This window comes from Ailuropoda melanoleuca, chromosome 17 (genome assembly GCF_002007445.2).
Source record: "Ailuropoda melanoleuca isolate Jingjing chromosome 17, ASM200744v2, whole genome shotgun sequence".
NCBI lineage: Eukaryota > Metazoa > Chordata > Mammalia > Carnivora > Ursidae > Ailuropoda > Ailuropoda melanoleuca.
In genome coordinates this window covers 3256392-3276715 of record NC_048234.1, presented here as the reverse complement: position 1 = coordinate 3276715, position 20324 = coordinate 3256392, and the positions used below count along the sequence as shown (strand labels likewise).

General features: G+C 51.9%; 1 long non-coding RNA gene across 2 annotated transcripts; it reads right to left on the bottom strand.

The window, feature by feature from the left end:
* Nucleotides 1–5524: 5524 nt before the first annotated feature.
* Nucleotides 5525–18016, bottom strand: LOC117796911. Of its 2 annotated transcripts, XR_004621609.1 has the most exons (6): nucleotides 17260–18016; nucleotides 14501–14598; nucleotides 14133–14175; nucleotides 12019–12227; nucleotides 7723–9354; nucleotides 5525–5655 (listed from the first exon to the last, which is right to left on the bottom strand). It is a non-coding gene; the product is annotated as an uncharacterized LOC117796911 (long non-coding RNA). The 2 variants fall into 2 exon arrangements; XR_004621610.1 differs by lacking the exon at nucleotides 14501–14598.
* Between the last annotated feature and the right edge of the window lie 2308 nt (nucleotides 18017–20324).

Genomic DNA, 20324 nt, shown 5'->3' with positions numbered 1-20324 from the left:
TCACCACCCGCCCTGGGCCCGTGCTCCCTCCGCCAGGCTGCTTCTCAGAAGGTGGGGGCACTGTTGCCTTCCCCTCCAAAGCCGGTAGCAGAGGAGGACGAACAAGGGACCCAGGGGCCTGCGGGGTCTCTGCTGAGAGCGTGGGGCAGCAGGTAGCCCTCGCTCTGTATACACCAGCTAACAGGTGCGCGCTCCACTCCGGACCAGCGGCAATGGCAGCACCTGCGAACTTATTAGAAATGCAAATTTTCAGGCCCCGCCCCAGGCGGGACCCAGCCCCGCCCACCCCGGGCTTTTTAATAAGCCCTCTAGGCGATTCACCTGGCGCTGGGTCCGAGGGCGAGAAGCCGGAGCGGGGCTCCCGGGGAGAGCGCTGGGTGTGAGCTTCACTCGGATCCCCCAAACCTCCCACAGGGGCTCTCCCGAGCCCCACGCCCCCTCCTCGAAGCACCCGGAGAAAGAAACTCTGGGAACTACAGGGCAGCGTGGCCCCGAGCCTCCGCACGGCGTCTCCACTGCGTCACAGGTGAGGGCCGGGGTGGGGGCGTCTGGAAGGGGCTAGAGGCAGAGGCCGTCCTGAAACCAGGATGGTGAGTTCTGGGGGTGGTGCTCGGAGGGGAGTGGGTAGAGACTCTCGCTGGAAGGAGATGGGCGTCGGGGCCCTCCGGAAACAGGTTTGCGGGTGAGGGGTGTGCCTCAAAAATAGCTTCCCCTCACCTTTGAGTCTCCTGGGCTGCGTTCTGGGAGGTGGGAGAGGGTGCAGCACCCCGGGTTCTCCCAACGCGCCAAGACACAAATCCCCCCCCCGCCGCCCCCCTCCCCGTTTTCTGCTGTGTCTGTGATGTAGGGGGTTGAGATGTCCAGACTTCCAGGACTGAACCCACTTCCTGGGAGGCCTAGGATCCCTTCAGCCCTGCTCCTGGCCCTCTCCTCCCTCCCCCTCTCCCTTCCCCTCCCCTCCNTCCCTCCTGCTGCTCATCCTTGAAGTGTCAGGTTTCCTGCCTGACTGAAAAGGGGGACCTGTAAAGAGTCACACTGAGAATCCCTGCGATCACACACAGGCGTATCTCACCCCACACGTGTTCACACATGTGTGTGTAAGTCACTCTGATGCTACCACACTTTCCAGGTTTCCAAACGGGCCCAGGCCTGGCTGGGGAGAAGAAATTCTGTGGGTCTAGGCAGATTTTGTGATTCCAGGCAAAGCCACAAATCCGCAAACTCCCTTCCAAGCCCACAGACAGGGGCAGAGCCCGTACAGAAAGCCCCGGGTCCTCCAGAACCTCGCCGGGGGGGGGGGGGGGGGNGGGGGGCAGGGCAGCGGCCGCGGACAGACCCCCCACTCCTTCCTCCAGTCCCTTGGCATGTCTGCCCAGGGCCCTGGACCACAGAAAGGAGTCGCAGACTGCCTGTTTAGGGCAGATTTGGGCTCCCAGATGCATGAGGTCACCTTCCAAGAAGATGGAGTGAAGGGTCTGATTAGAGCGTTCACAACAAGAAAAGACACCAGCTCGTTAAAGCAGAAAGAACTGATTAGTTCCAGAAATGAGTGGTTCTCATCAGCAAAGGCAGGAAGTAGGGCTCTGGGTGTTTTATGGGTAAAGGGAGGCAAGAGGAAGGGAGACCTTCACAGACCCCCCTGTCCATGTTAGAACACCCCATTCTCCATTGAACCTGCTAGCTCTTCCGGACGGAAAGGAGGGGAGGAGGTGGGCCTCGGTGTGACGGAAGGAGCCCAGCCAGGCAGAAGGACATCCTCATGTCTGTCACGTGTCCAGCCACACCATACACACGGCCCCTGATGGCCCAAAGCCGCTGGTGAGGACGGGATTCCAACAGAGTGGGAAGCTTTTCGGAGCGATGTCTGTCTCTCTCAAGTAGCTGCGGAGTCCATGCTTCTGTGGCATTCGCTGTCGGCCCTTGGGCTCAGACCCACCCAGCCCCAGCCCTCATTCCCTTCGCAGCCATGCCCCCCACGCTCCGCCCTCACACCTGGGCTTCGGAGCCCCCCCGCCAGTGGACAGAGCGGTGTCACTGAGTGCCTCCCATACGCCAAACGCAGGTAGACGCGAAGGCCACAGACTGGTGTGGGTTCCACCTTTTGGGGCTTATGGTCTCTTGGGGGAGACCTGAAACCAGTAGTTATAGGTAGTTAAATAACTAATCACTGCTCAGCTGTCGAGAAGGGCTGGGTGCTGCGATCACAAGAGGGGGTAAAGAACCAAGCAAACCCTTCTGAGGTGCCGTGTAGTGCTTAGGAGACTTAAGGGATGACGACGAGGGTTTTTAGCCAGATGACGGGGAGAAGGAGGTGCCAAAAAGGTAAGGCTGTCCTAACACCAAAGGGGAACACGCTGGCTGTGGAAGCGACGGCTCGCTCAGGACCAGAGAGAGGGAGGGCAGAGGGGAGGCAGGCCTGGATCACTCTGGGGCCGTTGGGGAGGACCTTCCAAGGATCTTGGGCTGTATTTTAGCCTGAAGAGCATGCAGAGCGTTTTGTTAAAGAAATTAAGCACGGGAGGCCAAAGGTTGAGCTCTGAGTAGTTTGTTTTTTGCGTTACAGCGAAAGGCTTAGAAGCCCAGTCTGGGGAGCGCCTGGGGGGCTCAGTTGGGTAAGCATCTGCCTTCAGCTCAGGTCGTGATCCCAGGGTCCTGGGTTCGAGCCCCGTGTCGGTCCCTCCACTCAGCAGAGAGCCTGCTTCTCCCTCTCTCTTTCCACCACTCCCCACCCCTGCTCGTGCTTGCATTCTCTCTCTCTCAAATAAACAGATAAAATCTTAAAAAAAAAAAAAACCCACTTCAGCACAGAACATTCTCCAGGATCTGGGGAATGAGGTTTGGGGGAGGAGAAAGGGAGTAGATCTTTAAATCTGAAAAGCAAAACAAAATCCACAAACCTTCTCTGTCCTGTGCTAGAAAGGCAAGTCTGACGAAATCTGAGCTTCAACCGGGGTCAACGGGGATGGGGGGGTGGGGGGGGAGGGGGCAGGGTCTGAGCCCGGCAGGTGGGGCGCCTTTTCTGGGGGCTGCTCCACTGTTTGATGCCAGGCAGTGTGCCCTGTTCAGCATGACGGCTCCCACTTGTCTCAACAGACACCAGACCTGCACTGCTGTCCGCGGTCTACACGGCATGTCAGTCTTAAGCCGTGGAGGAGCCCCGTCAGATGTGCCCTCGGAAAAGATGGCTCTGCCTCCCGTGTGTGTAGAATGGACTGGATGGGGCACAAAGGAGGGTGGCCAAGTGGCTGCAAGGAGACCAAATTGCTGAAGGATAATTTTTTAACTTGAAAAAAAAAAAAACACGACTGCCATTTAAATATGAAATGCACACATCTTAAAGATCTTATTGAACTCATCAGTTGAAAGATCCAGTGGAATGTAAAATCCAGTTCAAAGGAGAATTTAAAGAACAGACACAGAGAGAGACAGTATGGAAAGCTGACATTATCTTGCTGATAGACAGAAAAAGCGGTCTCTGCCCCAGGACGGAAGTCCATTGCACCTTCTTTGTGCAAACCTCATGCGAGTTTCCACGACCAGAAATCCTTTGCATCCCCTTTGTAAGTTACCTTCTGTCTCTACAGGGTTTCAGTAATGCACTGCTAGCCTTCCCCGTTTGAAAGTTGGCCACAAATGTCGCGGACAGCCTGGGGCTGCTGCGGTGGTCTTTGCAGACCTGGACTTCTGCGGAGGAACAACGTGTGAAACAGATCCACGTGGGGTCTTGTGGTGGGATTGGGGGGAGAGTCCACAGATCTCCTCCGCTCCCGACAGCAGATCCTGGGATGCCTCAGGAAGCCTGGAGCTCTTCAGAATCCAGTATGAAACTTGGCCTCAGCATTTCCTACACTCCTGCCTGCTACCCCGGCTTTCTAGTTTCCTAAATCTTAACGCTCGATTATTGATACACAATTTAAGTGCCATCTCCTGCTTGCAATTTACAATGTTAAAGATGAACCGGGCAATTTTGTTTAAAGTTGATTTTTTTTAGTAATCTTGACACTCAGAGTGGGGCTCGAACTCATGGTCCTGAGGTCAAGAGTCCCATGCTTTTCTGACAGGGTCAGTCAGGCACCCCATGACCTGTGCAATTTTTAAGAGGCAATCTAGGATAATGCTTTTAAACACAGACTCTTGGATCAGACCCTAAATGCCATGACCTCGGGGAAGTTTTTTTTTTTCTTTTCTTTTTTTTTTTACGATTTTATTTATTTCTTTGACAGAGAGACAGCCAGTGAGAGAGGGAACACAAGTAGGGTGAGTGGGAGAGGAAGAAGCAGGCTCCCAGCGGAGCAGGGAGCCCAACGCGGGGCTCAATCCCAGGACTCTGGGATCACTCCCTGGGCCAAAGGCAGATGCTTAACGACTGAGCCACCCAGGCGCCCCATTTTTTTTTAAGATTTTATTTATTCATTTGAGAGAGAGCACGAGCAGGGGGAGCAGGACAGGGAGAAGCAGGCTCCCCACTGAGCTGGGAGCCCGACATGGGGCTCGATCCCAGGACCTGGAGATCAGGACCTGAGACAAAGGGAGATGCTTAACTGACTGAGCCACCCAGGCTCCCTTCGGGCATGTTTCTTAATCTCCTCTGTGTCCTGTGTAAAATGGAGACCATAGCAAGCAGCTCATAGGGTTGCCTTGAGGATGCCCTCCAGGATCCCCTTAGGGTCTCGGAGAGACTGAGGACTGGTTAGCAGAAGGTCCGTGCAGCACCCTTCCTCATGGGAGGTACCAACAGCGTGCAAAATACCGATACTAGTAATTATTATAATTACAAATCTCGAATAGCGCTGTGTTCTTTGACACTCCGCTCTTTCTTCATAGAGGTGGAGCTAATCCCCCCTCGAGCATGGGCTGGGCTCGGCAGCTCACTTTGGAAGAATGGAATACGGCGGAAGGGAAGGTTTTGGACGTCCAGGACCAGGTCCTAAGAAGAACCGTGGCCTCCTCCTTTCTCTCTCTCTGGGTTCATCCCGTCTGTGGAGAAGCCAAGAGCCACACCGTGAAGGCACCCCAGCGACCCCGTGGAGAAGTCCACATGGTGAAGAGCCAGGCCTCCCACCAACAGCCATGTGAGTGGATCTTGGAAGTGGGTCCTCCTGCCTCCAGTGAGTCACACGATGCCTGTCACCCTGGTCAACATCTTAACTGTATTTCATGAGACACCGGGGCCAGAATCCCCCAGTTAAGCTGCTCCAGATCCCCGATCCTCAGAAACCATGTGAGATAATAACATTTTGGGAGGGGTGGGTTTTTTTTTTTTTTTCTTTTTTGCGACCTCGCTTTCTCAGCCCTTCTTTGTCTGACAGCCTCAGCTGTAGCCACCATCCGCACTCTCTAGGTTGTAAGTCCGTCGTATTTTCCGTGCCACCCATTACAACGTAATTTCCTCATTTGTTCATGGTTTAGCAGCTCCGCTATGACGTCAGCTCGATGAGAGTGGGAATAGCTGCTGTCTTATTCAGAGATGTGTACTCGTTGTCTGGAGCCGTGCCTGGTACATAGTAGGTGCTCATTGTGTGTTTGCAGGATGAATCAAATGAATGAAGGACCTTCGTTCATGGAAGGATCTTCGTTGATTTTCGGATCTCCACAATTCTGAACGCAGTAGCTTGAACGTGATCATGGCTCAGTTAACATTCCAGGCCAAACACACTTTTTGTAAGACAGCAAAGAGGTGAAAAATGAACGGTGGGAATCCCAGAATCCCCCATAAGACACGTGCAATCTTACTGTTTTCTGCCCCGAGTTTGAGGTCATTTATTACTCAGTAATAGACAACTATTCCACATAACCAGGGGTTTTGTTTTTTGTTTTTTCTTTTTTCCTAATAATTGGAAAATAAGTTGCGGACATCAGGACCCTTCAGGTCTAAATACTTTGGCGTGTTTTTCTAAGAACAGTAACACTGAAGGATTTTGTTTCAATGTATTAGGAATTATCACACCCAGGAATTCAATATAGATTAAATAATATCTAATGTACAGTTTACAAATTTGTCCAGTTCTCCCCCAAAATATACCAACAGGTCCCCACTTTGTTTAGAGTAAAAGACAAGGCCTCACCGAGGCCATGAGGCCCTCCACAGTCAGCTCTTACCCCCCACCCATCACCTCTCTGACCTCCTCTCCTACCCTCCCCCTGTTCACTCCCCTCCAGCCCCACCTCCACCTTTCTACACTACCCAGCGCACACTCCTACCCACAGCCTGTGCCCTTGCTCTTCCCTGTGTGCACAATTTCCCTCTCACCTCCTTAAAGTCTTGGCTCAAATGGCTCCGATGTCTCCTCCTCCATGGGGCCCACCATGGTTTCCCATTCTCTAATTGCAGTCCCCACCCCTGGCACTCCCATCCCCTGGCCCTGTAGGTTTTTCTCCGTAAACTACCCTCTTGGAACATATTGCAGGATTTGCTTGTTGATTTCGAATAGCATGCATTTCCTCTGCTAGAACGTGAGCGCCATGAAGACGGGGTTCGTCAGCCGAGTTCGCTGCAACCTTCCACTGCCTAGACCCGTGCCTGGTGCAAACATCAGCGGCCGTTTGTAGGATCGGTGACGAGTGAATGAAGGAGCAAGCCCAGAGAAATGCTTCCCCCAGGCACTGGCAAAGGGGACGCTGGGCAGTGTGATGATAATGAGCTGAATGCCACCCCTGCTGGAGAGCTTGGCCGTATTCTGGGGAGACCCAGACACAGTGAGAGCGAGCCTCGCCAGCCAGAGAGGGACTGAGGGACGATGGTGTGTGGTGGACATCTTACTCTGGCCACCACGACGTTCTGTCTCATATCCTGCATCTCAGAATATCGTTCTTACCTCTGAACGTTTTTAGACTCTCCTTTAAGAAAGAGTTAATGACTCTAATAATCCCTGGCATGTCCTATCGAATGCTCCCCATGGAACGGTCATGATGCCAAACCCTTTAAACCCAGTGTCTCAAACGTAATCCTCTCCACAATCCTACAAGGCGGGTTTTACTGTAAATCTCATTTTCTGGACAAAGATGATTCAGAGGTTTAACGGACTTTTAAAATTCATATTTAATTTGCTGACCTTACAATTCAAAACATCTAAGTTCTTCCTTAAGCTTCGGCTTACAACTCCTATTTCTGTCCAACGTATTTTTACTATCACTTCTGAAAGGAGCTTGAACGTGTGATCCGGCGACAAAGTTAAACTCCCTTAAACATTTTAAATTGGATGTAAACATTTATTGTGTTCGGTTTCCTCTTAAGTACTTTCGTGGTCTGACAAGACAAACAAAATCCAAGTATTTAAATTATTCGTCCAAAAAAAAATTATCCAAAAAATTTAAACTTAAAAATATGGTGAACTTTGCGTTCTCATAAACATTCCAATATTAGATGTAAGTTTAAGAAATTTGCAGTTCAAAATTGTAAATCTGAATCAATGACATACTTGTTCATTTTCCATTGGAATTCCAAGAATTTTTTTTTTCAAGTTTGTTTATAAGTAGTTTGTAGACCCACAGTGGGGTTCGAACTGATGACCCCGAGATCAAGAGTCGCGTGCTCTTCTGATGGAGCCAGCTGGTGTCCCGGAATTCCAAGATTTTTACTCTAAATAGGCCAAATCCTATTGAGCCCTAAATACAGAAATACCAAATGTGCATAGAGTCTTTTACATAAAAATATTAATGCCATGATTTGGATTCCCTTAAACTACCTATACTTAATTTTAAATCTTTAACGATCTCACTCACCAAGGAAACTGTCATCTTCGTTTCACGCCATTTTGGGTGTTGCCTTCCCAACCCTTCTGAGATTCTAGAACTTCTCCTCTGCCCCATCACTGCTGTGTCAGTGACCCCAGAATCCAAAGGAGGTGTCACATGGCCTAGGGTGCCTCCCTCTGAGTTAGGTGTTCCATTCCCACCCAGGAAACGCTGCCACCCGATTTCATTCTGCATGTTTTTGCCTCTTCGGATGAGTCAAGCCATTTCTATCTTTGAACCAGACGGAATCCTGCATTCTTTCATACTCCAGCAGCGCCTTTTGACCAGGCAAGCCGTAGAGATGGGAAACTGACACCGGATTGAATCACGCTTTAGGAATCAATTATTTTTTCATCTAGTGGTGGACCTTTAGGCATCCATCAACAATGGGAAGGGACTTGGGCTGGGTCATCGGCTCCCTCCCAGGTCTATGACCTCACACCTCGTCCTTCTGCGGCCTGGGAGGTCAGCCAGCCCTCGGGCCAGGAAATTGGGAGGCTTCCTTCAAGAGTCCTGAGTTGGCTTCTCTCCTGCCCTAAAGGATAAAGTTCACACAGATGGGACCAGAAGACACAGAAGCAGAAGGACGACAGCCAGATAGAGGAAACCCAGAGGTGCCCAAGTCCACCTTTATTGATCTCATTTCAATTCCAATAAGTGCTGAGGCTGATAGAGCAGGTGGCATTGCTCCTAGTTTTTATTCATTCGACAAATTTTCTTGCTCATGTATCATGGGCAAGGTCTTGCCTTCAAGGAGCTCACCGTCTCCAGAGGAAACCAGCAGCTGGAGCTGGGGTTGAATGTAACCTACATCACAGAAGGGCATTGATAGAGGCAGTGGGCATGGGGAGGGAGAGTGATCTCCCTCTGGTGGAGGGAGATCGGAGAAGGCTTCCTGAAGGAGGGTACCTTTGATATTCAGCTGTGTTTACTGGGCAGCTGCTATATGCTGGCGGAGTTTGGGGATGACCAAGCAAGAACTAAGCAAGATAATTGCAGGTTGCAGGAGCTAACATTTGCTGAGAGCTTACGACCTGCTGACACTGTTCTAGTGCTTTCCCTGGATGGACAGGTTTGATCCTCCCAGCCCTCTGTGAGGCAGGAAACCGTCAACATCCCCATCTTTATCATACCGCCATTTGGTGGATTCAGGCAGAGCTCTGCGGGGACAGCTCATCTCTGCTCCACAGGTTAGCCCGGCTGAGGCTGAAGGACCACGATGGCTTTGTCACATGGCCGGGACCTCAGAGTGGGCATGAGCTGGGGCACTTCAGCCGTCCCCCATGTGACCTCTGTCTTCGGCAGGAGAGCTCAAACTTCTTGATCCAGGGGCCGGCTGGCTTCCCAGAAGGCAGGCGCGGAAGCCGCAAGTGACACAGCATCACATCCCCCACATCCAGCGGGTCAGTGACGCTCACAGACCCAGCCCGGGTTCCAGGAGAAGGGAGGTCACCAAGCAGGGAGCATCAGAGTCACACTGCAAAGGACATGCAGTTTGGAAGGAATGGCTCCAATCGTCTTTGGAAGCAGTCTCACGCAGACACGGGGCTCAAATCACTTTGCTCGAGGTCATACTGCTAATAACGAGGCCATGGGCGGTCAGCAGGGTATAGGTGAGACCTGCAGAAATGGGGAGAAGGACATTTGGGGTACAATGAAGCATGTGCGTGAGGACCCAGAGACACGAACACCTGGAGGGTCGTTCCGTCTGCTGGTAGATAAGAACGAGGCGAAAAAGCGAGGTTGGGGTCAGACCGTGGATGATCTTGGGATCCAGGCTAGGCAGGCTGGGCTTGCCCCTGTAGGCGGTGGGAAGCTATGGAAAGGTCTGGAGCAGGAGACTGACTCAGGAGACTGGGAGATCAGCAGCCCAGTAAATGCGGACCCGCTGCAATCTGACCTGTATAGCATAGGGCGGAGAAGAGGGGGGGGGTAGGAATGCAGGAAACATCACGGGGTAGGTCTGACCTGACCCGGCAACTTGGTATTTTGCAGGTGAGGAAGTCGTGGCTTGGGAGGTCAGCTCTCCAGGATGTCTTAGCAAATCAAAGAGCAAAAGCAGAAGGTAAGAGGCCAGGGGTGAAAGTGTAAGTGGAGGGTGGGACCCCAGAGTCCAGGTCTTTGGACCCCGAGTCCATTCAGGCCCACTGGGAGTGTTTGTGGTAGAAAGCAGGAAAGTTGGGGCTCCGTTGACTTCTCTGCGGGGCACATGGGCATCAGCCCGGTATGGGAGTCAGTCTGGTGCACTGTGCAAGGAGGGCATGACCCAGCTTGAACCAACAGAAAGAGCCCTCCCCGGTGGGTGACAGGCACTCTTCCCTCCACAGGGAGTGGGGCCTGGGCCAGCCAGGGTTGGTTGGGGGCTGGGTGCGGACTGGGACATGGAAGCTTCCATTTTGCCGACTCCACACATACCGGGAATTGCTGTGAGGGTCTTTCCAAGGACTAAACATTTTTTTAAAGCAGCAGGGAAGAGAGGAGGGGGCAGCGGGGTGAGAAATGCAGTTCTTTCAAAGCTCTTACTTTGAAAAGACAGAGTTTAAAAAAAAAAAAAAAAACACAACAACCCAGGAAAGAGCCTGGTTGATCTCATTCTTAGCATCTCTGGCTGAAAGGGGGCTCCCCACCCCCTCCGTACTGGTCGCTCCCTGGGATCTGTATCTTCTATTCTTCTGACACACTTCGTGCGGGGAGAGCTCGATTTGGCTCCCTCCAAACTTGGACTCTAAATTTAGAACTGGCCTCAAAACTTCTGATCTTTGAGCTCTACTTGTCTGGCTTGGCCTGGCCGGCGACAGCCACCTCTTATCACCATTCATGTTCTTGCTGTTTGGTTCTCCAGTTGTCTTAGAAACAGGAATTGGTATGATGGGTCGTGGCCAAGAAACAGCAGCCAGAGCCCACCAGTGTCCCCGGGGAAGGACCTGGTCCCCGTTCTCCTTGCAAATAACGTTCTCTCTGAGCAGAAAATGTTTCACCCTCCCTGCCTCGGAGCCGGGCCCCTTGGGCACGTTCCAAATTCCTCCGGTCTCTCTCCCATCTGTGGCGAGCTCCTTCCCCGTCTTCTCATCTCTGCAATCACCAGAAAGGGGAGGAAGACATTCTTGGTTTAAGCCTCAGCCAGCTGCTTGCCATCTGGACTCAGGCCTATTAACCCCTGACCTTCAGCCATAACCCTTCCTGTCACCTCCTTCCACGTGGCCACGTTGGGAGATGGAGCCAAGGGACCTCCTAATCCCCAGCCGGCGGCCTTTCACTTGGCCCATTCTAGCCAAGGAGGCGCCATCTTCCTCAGAGCCCAGCGCCATCCCTGCGATACGCAGCAGGCGGCTGGTTCTGGGCTCTGCCCTCACCGCCACACCGCACCTCCACACGTCTTTGGGCAAGTCACTTGACTTCATAGCTGAGCCTGTTTTGCCCCATTTAAAATGCAGAGTGGAATGAGTGGGCCTCTAACCCCACAGTGCGCCCCACTTAAAACGACCCATGCCTCTGTGAACGTGACCATTTTTGCCAGAGACATGGTCCTGTTTGCATTAAAGAGAGGGGCATCACCCAGTGTCATCCTCACAACGCTGAGAACAGTCACGGGACATATTAGAGCTCCAGCATCCCTCGATGAAACCCAGAGGCCATAACCCCCCCAGACTCAACTCAGAATGATTCTGCAGGAGGCCAAGCCCATCTGGATCTCATCTGCAATCGTTCTGAGGGTCCACAGAATCCTAGCGATGAAAGCTAATCCCCTCTAGAGTGTTTCCTGCATCGCTCTCCATGGAACGTAGGATCGCAGGTGGCCTTGGCCTTCGTCAGCCTGTTGTCCAGTAAGTTTGGGGGAAGCTGGATGTCTCTGCTCTGCAGGATTGCTCAGAGCCTTTCAAAGTCTGATGGGCCCTGACTAGAGAGCCACAGACATTCCGCTTACCCTTCATAGCAGCGTTTGTTTCTGCCATTTTGCTATTTCCGCTTTACGGATCAGAAAATGAGGCTCAGAGAGGTTAAGTGACTTGCCCCGGGTCCCACAGCTCGGAAGTGGAAGGAGTTGGGATCTGAATCTAGAGCCCACGTTCCTAACATGCGACTACATTTTCATCCCATGTAAGTAAGTTCCAGAAAGAAGTTACTGGCCCCAGAAGGCTGCCTTTGTCCCAGCTGACACATCTCAGAGAAAACAGAACAAAGGGCAGGTTTGGGGGAAGGAGAGGGGACCGTAAGGGAACATATTATGTGTATGTAAAATCAGGTATAAGGGCCTGTGGCTGGTTCCGGGGGTTGGGAACTCACAGGTGTCTACAATGCCCCTCGCCACGGGGACCGGTCCCTGGAGCAGTCAGGTGGACGTCCTCTTCACAAGGAACACACACAAAGACTCGTGGAGGTTCCGAGATGTCCATTCCAGAAATATGCGTTGTGCACGCAGATTTGTACTGCACATCAGCCCTCCCGGACAGAGCCCCCGAGCGGCCGGTCTGCTCCGTGGGAATTCTGAAAGACTGGAATATTCGTCACTTGTTCATGCTTCCATTTCCCTACAAGGCACTGATCGAAGACAGCGCCCTGCATGAGAGACACAGTGGCAAGAGAATCTATCGTTCTTGTTCTCAAGGAGAGACAAGCCTTAAACAAAAATAGTGCTCACAAGCGGTTGAGTTAAAACCGAAGTAAGTTCTCCTAAGGGAAAGAACGTGGTTCCATGTATGTAGCAAAGAACATGATCCCAGCCAAACTATGGAAAGAGCCCAGATGTCCATTGACAGATGAAGGGATAAAGAAGAGGTGGTACATATATACCATGGAATATTACTCAGCCACCAAAAAGAGTGAAATCTTGCCATTTGCAATGACGTGGATGGAACGAGAGGGTATTATGCTGAGCGAAATAAGTCAGTCAGAGAAAGATAAATACCATATGATCTCACTCGTGGAATTTAAGAAACAAAACAGAGGAGCATGGGGAAGAGGTAAAAATAAAATCAGACGAAATCAGAGACAAACCATAAGAGACTCTTAATCACAGGGAACACACTGAGGGCTGCTGGAAGGGAGGACGTGGGGGGATGGGGTTATTGGGTGTTGGGCATTAAGGAGGGCATGTGATGGAATGAGCACTGGGTGTTACGTGGAACTGATGAATCACTGAACTCTACCTCCGAAACGAACGTTACACTATAAGTTAATTAGCTGAATTTACATAAAATTAAATTTAAAAACAAAAAAAGGAATGTGATCCAGTTTGGGGAGGCATGTGTCCCTGGAGGGGGACTAGTCATCTGTCCCGTCAAGAGGCTCTCTTGTAAAGAACGTAGTTGGCTGAGAGCCCCCGACTCCCACACCTTCAGATGAGCCCCACTGTTCACACACCATAACTACTCCCTCCCCGGGTAGCTCCTAGCTAATGACCGAGCACAGTGGGGACACCACGGCTTGGCCACCCTGCTGGCAGGGACACTCTCAAGGCTGCAGTGTGGTCCGAAGCTTGTCCTTCCCTGTCTCCTCTCACAGGCTCCCTGCCCTCACCTTGCCCCCTTCACGTCATTTGGGCACCTGCTTCTTGTTGAAAAACATAATTCAACCAAGTATATTTGAAAGATCTTATTGGCTTTAGTCAACAATGTATGAGTCGGGCAGCATCCCATTTCGCAGATAGAAAGGAGCTCCGAGTTGCTGTACAAAAGGAAAGACTTTTATGCATGGAGGAGAGCAGGAGAAAGGAAGTTTTGGTGGCAAAACAGCAGGTTGGTTATTACAAGGTCACTTTTTAATAGATGGCTGGGGTCTACCGGGCCGATGACCCAACTAGTGCCAGTCGGGTGATTCTTGACTGGTTCAAGATGCCATTTCTGGGAGAACCAAGACCGTAATTAAGTTAAATCTTAGTTTGATGACATGGGCTTAGCATAAGCGACTCCATTTGGAACCTCTTGTTTTTCAGACAAGGAAAATTAGGAAATAAATATTTTGGAGCTGAATAATAAATGAAAATGTAATCTATCATAATTGGTGGGATGCAGCTCAAGGAGTGCTTAAGGGAGAATATTTAGCTTTATAGAAAAGATGAAAGATATAACATCAATGGTCTGAGATCGCACTTCAAGCCAGAGGAAGAAGACCAAGGTCAACCCACAGTCAGTAGAAGGAAGGAAGGACATAATGATAAGTGCAAATATTTGTGACACGGAAAACAGATAAACAGAAAATATCAAGAAAATTGGTAAATTCCTAACTAGATTAAGGACAGAGAGGGAGAATTATGCATATAAGAAATAAAAGAGAAGATATCACCACAGAGCCTATAATAAAAATAAGCAGAACAATAAGAAAGCATTGTGAACAATTTCATGCCAATAAATTTGACAACATCGATAAGTGGACAAATTGCTTAACCATTTACAACTTACCAAAACTGATACAAGATGAAATTGAAAATCCAAATGGTTCTATCTGTTAAAGAAAGCGGATTCATTGTCAAAACCCTTCCCAAAAAAACAAACCAAACCAACCAACCAAAAAACACCTTTAAGCCCAGATAGTTTTACTGGTGAATTCTATCAAATATTTAAGGAAGAAATAAACACTAAACTTACACTAACTGTCAGAAAAAAATAGAACAGGAGGGGACACTTTCCAGTTCATTTTATGAGGCCAGCAATTCCCTGACACCAAAACTTAAAACATTAGATAGACGGATGGACAGATGGATGGGTAGATGGGTGGATAGAATCCAGGTGTCCATATGTATCTCAATTCAATAAGATTTATTTCTTACTATGATGTATAACCAAAATAGGTCATCAGGAAGGCTTTGCTTGTCGTAGACTCTCCAGGATCGGGCTGATGAAACATCCATCTTGACACATGCTTTCACTAGGATTAAGACAGAGAAATGAGGGGCGCCTGGGTGGCACAGCGGTTAGGCATCTGCCTTCGGCTCAGGGCGTGATCCCAGCGTTGTGGGATCGAGCCCCACATCAGGCTCCTCCACTATGAGCCTGCTCCTTCCTCTCCCACTCCCCCTGCTTGTGTTCCCTCTCTCGCTGGCTGTCGCTATCTCTGTCAAATAAATAAAATCTTAAAAAAAAAAAAGACAGAGAAATGAGACATGGTAAATTGCATACTGATTTTTATTTTTTTAGAGAGAGCATGCGAGCAGTCTGGGTGGGGGAGAGGCAGAGGGTGAGGGAGCGAGAATCTTAAGCAGGCTCCACACCCAGCTCGGAGCCCCAATGTGGGGCTTGATCTCATAACCCTGAGATCATGACCTGAGCCGAAATCAAGAGTCAGACACTCAATGGACCGAGCCAGCCAGGTGCCCCTGCATACTGATTCTTAAAGCTTCTCTTCTGAAATAATATATTTCACTTGTGCTCATGTTCACGACCATGTCCCAAGGAGATGGGCAAGTCCTAACATGTTCTCTGCAGGGGAGGAGAAGGGACGGTGACCATCCCAGGAGTCATAGACGTATACCTAGCAACGGAAGAGCCTAAAAACCTAACGTGAATGACCTGAGCACAGAGAGAGGACAGCGTGGACCACACGGGGGCCTTGGGGCCTGGCCTTGAGAAATGCCACCAGCCTGAGCGAGGGGATGAGCCTGTGAAAGAGGCTGAGACGAAGGAGCAGATGTGAGTTCATGAGGGACCAGACGAGTCCATGAGTGGATGGGTCAACTGCGTCTAACATGACTGAGGGGTCGTGTACAATGAGGGTGTGGACTGCTAAGACATCACTGGTATGCCAGTGGAGTGATGATGGGGGAAGCCAGAGTGAAATGAGAAGAACTGAGTGTGAGGTGGAGAAGTGAACACAGAATATCTTTGGACACCCCTTGAAGACACTGGCTAGGAAGGGAAGGGGGGCAGTCCCTGGAAGAGAACGTGTGTTCAGAGAGGATTTGTTATTTCAACGGGAGAACCCAGAGAATGTTCAAATGTTGATGGGAAGAGTCTAGTCTGGAAGAAGTGGTTAAATACACAAGAGAAGGGGGTCGGGGATGCGCCATGGGGTTCCTGGAAGGTGGGGCTTGAGGATGGGCAGTGGAGGACGCCGTGAGGGGAGACAAGCCGGCAGAGGAAGCAGGGGAGAGGCTGAGGATGGAGGGAATGCATAGAGAGCAGCGGTGGGAGGGAGAAAGTCTGCAGCTCCGCCTTGGTGGTCCCTGGGGTGGCTTCCCTTCTGCCTCTGGTTCTGGTTCTGTGTCCTTCTGTGTCCTTCCAACTCCATTTTTCTTGAAAATATTTCATTTGTTCCTCAAATCTTCATGGGGCATCTGCTGTGTGCCAAGCCTGGCCCTGAGCACTGCACAAGGAGCAGTCAACAGGACAGACATCAGCCTTGTCCTCAGAATCTCTTCCCAAATCCAAAGAAGCCAAGTGGCCCAACCCCTTTGGCAAGCAGGTGCCCTCGATCAGAACCGACGAGATAGCGGCAAGTAGACATAACAGCTGTGGGGGGTCAGAGGGAAATGGACTTCCCATAACAGGAAGAGGACAATGGCACAGGGTCAGTCATCAGGAAAGTCTTGGGGACTTTGGGGAAAGAGGGTGTGTGTCCAGTGATGTCTCTGGGGCAACTCGATGCGGAGAATCACTCTGGGCTTTGAGCGTGTTATGATGTGTACCGTGAGTGTGGTTGACCGTGCGTGTGCAAAGACAGACCAACAAAGCGACACCCTTGTAAGAGGCATGCCTATTCCGATTTATTGTGGCTGTTTTCCACTTTCGTTGTAGACATTTGAACACACACATGCAGAAAGGGACAGAATAGTGCAGTGAACCTCCAAGACCCATCGTTCTCTCTCAGACTGACCTCTTCCTCCCCCAAACTCCTCCGACCTGTCTGTGCCTGCCCTCTGCCAACTCGTCCTGCTCTTTCTTGTAAAATCTTGGTTTCGGCTATTCCTGAAACCAGTACTATTTCTCTGGGCTTTTCTGTTAACGTGAGCCAACAAATTTCCTTCCATACTTCATTTCAAAGTGAATTTTTTTTTCCTTCTGGCAGTGGAAAGAATCCTGTCTAATACAAAGACCCAGAGTTTAGTCCCTCCCAACCTTATCTGCCCGTCACCCTGGGCCCAAGCACCCTTGCAAGGGCATCCACGGCTTCAGCTTTGTTATCTATGGCTGCATACCAAATTACCCCAAACTTGGTGACCATGGTAACCGGCCTCTAAGATGGCCCTTAAAGATCCTCGCTTCCTGGTAATCATGGCCTTGTGTAGTCCCCTCCCATATCCTATCAAGGTTGCTGGGTGAGGCCGACAGAATACAGTGGAGGTGATGATGTGTGACTTCCAGTCTGGGTCATAAGAGACCCTGACCTTTGCTCCTTGTTCCCGCTGGGTATATCCCACTGCACTGCGATGTCTGAATGAACACAGAGGAGGGGGCCCGGCCTACGCCTGGGCAGCCAAGGAGGGCTTCCTGGAGGAAGCAACAATTTGAACCATACCCTAAAATCTTATTCTCCTCTTTGACTGCTCAGGGGTCTCGGGTCTCTGAAGGCATGGTGGGTGATGATACTCACCCCTCAGGACAGCTCTCATGCCTTCTAGGATGTCCAGGGACACATCTGGTCAGTGTATGCACCCTGGAGGGCAGAAAGCCGGGCGGGGCCCCCAGACCCTGTTTTCCTGTAGGGCCACACCAGAGCAGCTTCTCAGGGACCTCCGGTGGCCAGTGTCCCAGCCTCTGTGGTCGCTCGGAGAAGGGAAGCTAAAGGAGGGGCCAGGAGTGGAGACTGTCAGAAAGTGGGTGTTGACTCCCCCCCACCACCACCACCACCCTGCACACACACAGACACATCCTGAGCTGAGCTGGTCAGTGGCGGGAGGCTGAGCTAGTAGCTGCTGCTTAGGCCCCCCCCCCACCTCTGCTGACCAGCTGTCTCCATTCCTGTCTGTGCCTGCCCCAAAGGGGGAGCCCGCAGGAGCCTGCTAGAATGTCCGTCCCCTTCCAACAACCTCGGCTCTCCCGCCCACGCGCCCGGCGTCCTGGCAGAGTGCCTTCCCCAGTCCTGCTTCTCTCCCTGGTTCTCATTTGTACTTCCTTGTCCCCTTCTTCCCTTCCGCTACATGTGCTTGGGGTTGTGACGGGCCAACCAGTAGGCACGAACATGCGTCTCTGCGCATATTCCTGTGTGCGCGCGTGTACTGGATCTGGGGCGTGGGCGCATATGCGACAGGAGACTGGGGAGGTAGGCAGAGGTCCAGACCCTTTAGCACCTCCTGGAAAAGGCTCCCTGCTCTGGCCTCTGCCCACATCTCCCCACACTCGCGGGGCTCTTGCTCTTTCTCCTTAGCCTGGACTTTCTGTTCCCAGTCCCCAGCCACTGTTAGGCAAACTAGTGTTTGTCCTCCTCCCAGGACCCTCCTCGGGCCCCTGGGCTGTGTGTCCCCTGACAGCAATGCCCGAGGACTCATCTCTGCCCCCGGGTGAACTGCTGGGGGCCATGCCCTCCCCTGCACTGGTCACCTTCCCGCAGCACCCAGCACTAGCGTCTGGCCCAGAGCGGGACCTCGGTGCACCAGGCTAAGCCCAGGCACGCGGTTTGGCTGCTGCAGACAGGGCAGAGGGAAAGAAAGAATTAGAGAAGGTTAAAAAAATTTTTTTTTCTTTCCCCCTGCTAAACAGTCTAGCCTAAACTTTCTCCTGGTGGGTTAAGGTCAAGGGAATTGTAGAGATGTCTGAGGAATGAGGGTTCACGATATTCTTGGAATTGGGGGTGACTGTACCCCCGCGCCGTTACCCACATACGCACTGACACCACACTAGGCTGTTTTCCGGAAAGAATGTGGGTTTATCAGTCAACTTCTAATCTTCCTGGTTTAGGGCCAGGATCAAACACCCCGCAGCAGCTCCGAGCCTCCGCTAATCATCCTCCCCACCCCAAACACGCGGAGGCCCCGCCCCCTGAGCCCCCTCCGCATCCCCAGCCAATCGCTGAGCCGCTGGGGTTTCCGGAGCCGGGGTGGGGGGCGGGAGTCAGGGAGCCGGCCTGGGAGGGGTTTCGAGCCAGGCAGGCTGCATGCTCTGGGGGCTGACGCAATTGGAGAATTTGGCTTCTTTTTATCACATATATCATTTTGCCATATATGGTCACTGAGAGCTACTGGCTGCGAGGCTCGGTCCCAGATGGTGGGCTCCCAGAGTGAAATGAGCTACATACCAGCCCAGAACAAACAGACCATCGCTCACTCCACCGGACAGGTGGGTGGGCTGAGAGAGGGGTTATATATAGTTCTGGTCACATTCCTTCGCTAACGCATGTTGGCCCCCAAATGCGCAAACAATCTCCATTTCTGGCTCTTTTTACTGAATTTGCTAATTGCTATTCTTCTATAACCAAGGGAACGAAAAAAATTCCGGGAGGAATGTGGGGGAAGAGATCCGCTGGCTATTTCCCTTCCTTGATCCCGTGACCCTCCCCCCTCCCGCCTCCTCTCCCCTTCTTCCCTCATAGCCCCCTGAAATCTTTCCCATCCCGCCACCCCAGAGGGCCGCCTCTGCTGGCTCTCCTCTTTTGTGCCCTGGCCAGAATCCCCTTCTTCCCTGCGCCCCTCCAGCCCAGGTGAGGCTGGCCAGGATTCAAAGTGGGGAGCCACTGCAGACACGATCCCCCAGCTCCCAGAACCTGTCCTGGCCAGAGGTTGGAGGTCCATCTTCCCGAGCAAGAGATGCTGCCCAGGCCTCCCAAGGACCCGAATCAGGTAGTTACAGGGGCAGAACAGAGAGCCAACCCCCCCGGGATTCCAAGAGACTCGAATAAATATCGGGGATCCCTCAAAGCCACCGCGGGGACTTCACTTTTTCCTACCAGCCCAAGGTGGCAGGATTTCTGAGGTTCACACTGCCAGCCCGGAGCTCCGGAGCCCCAGGGTCAGGTCACAGGGGGCGTGTTTACCGACCAGGGTGATGGCCCAAGCCTAAAGTGAAGACGCACGGACCAAGGTCAGACCAGCCCTTGAGTGGTGGGCACAAGCTGGAGGGCGTTCACGAGAGCAGCTGAATCTTCAACGTGAAGGGCGAGGAAGACAGCCCCTCGCACGGTGTCCAGTCTCTCTAGTGTCCAGAGGCCAGCCTCAGAGCACACTCTGGGTAAAGGGTGGCTTTGGTGCCCCTTGCCTCCTAATTCGCTCCGAGTAGTAAAGACTGGTTCTTCCAGGACCGCATGTCCTGAACCTTGGGTACACAGGGGGTGCTCAGTCCTGCTGACATGAGAAAGCCAAGGCAAGTGTTATAAACTGCTGGTGTCCAAGCCCTGCACCTTCCAACTTAACAGTCTGGGGTAGGTCTCAGGCCTGGGCTGCAATCTCTATCTATCCCCCCAAGCTTCCCTGGTGATTGGATGTGTGCATGGCTACAAAGCAAGCTGGCTCTTCCTGGGGCATCTGACTCGAGCCCACCCGCTCCTGATCCCCCCGCCTGGACCAGCCTCAGTTCCCCCAAGCAAAGCCAGGAAGGATGAGCCCTGGTCTGGGAGTTAGAATCCTGACTCCCACCTGTCTCTGCCCTGAATCTCCAGAGCCCCCTACTCCGTGCTCCTAATTTCTTAAAACCCCCGTCTCTTCAACCACAGAATCTGGAGCTGGA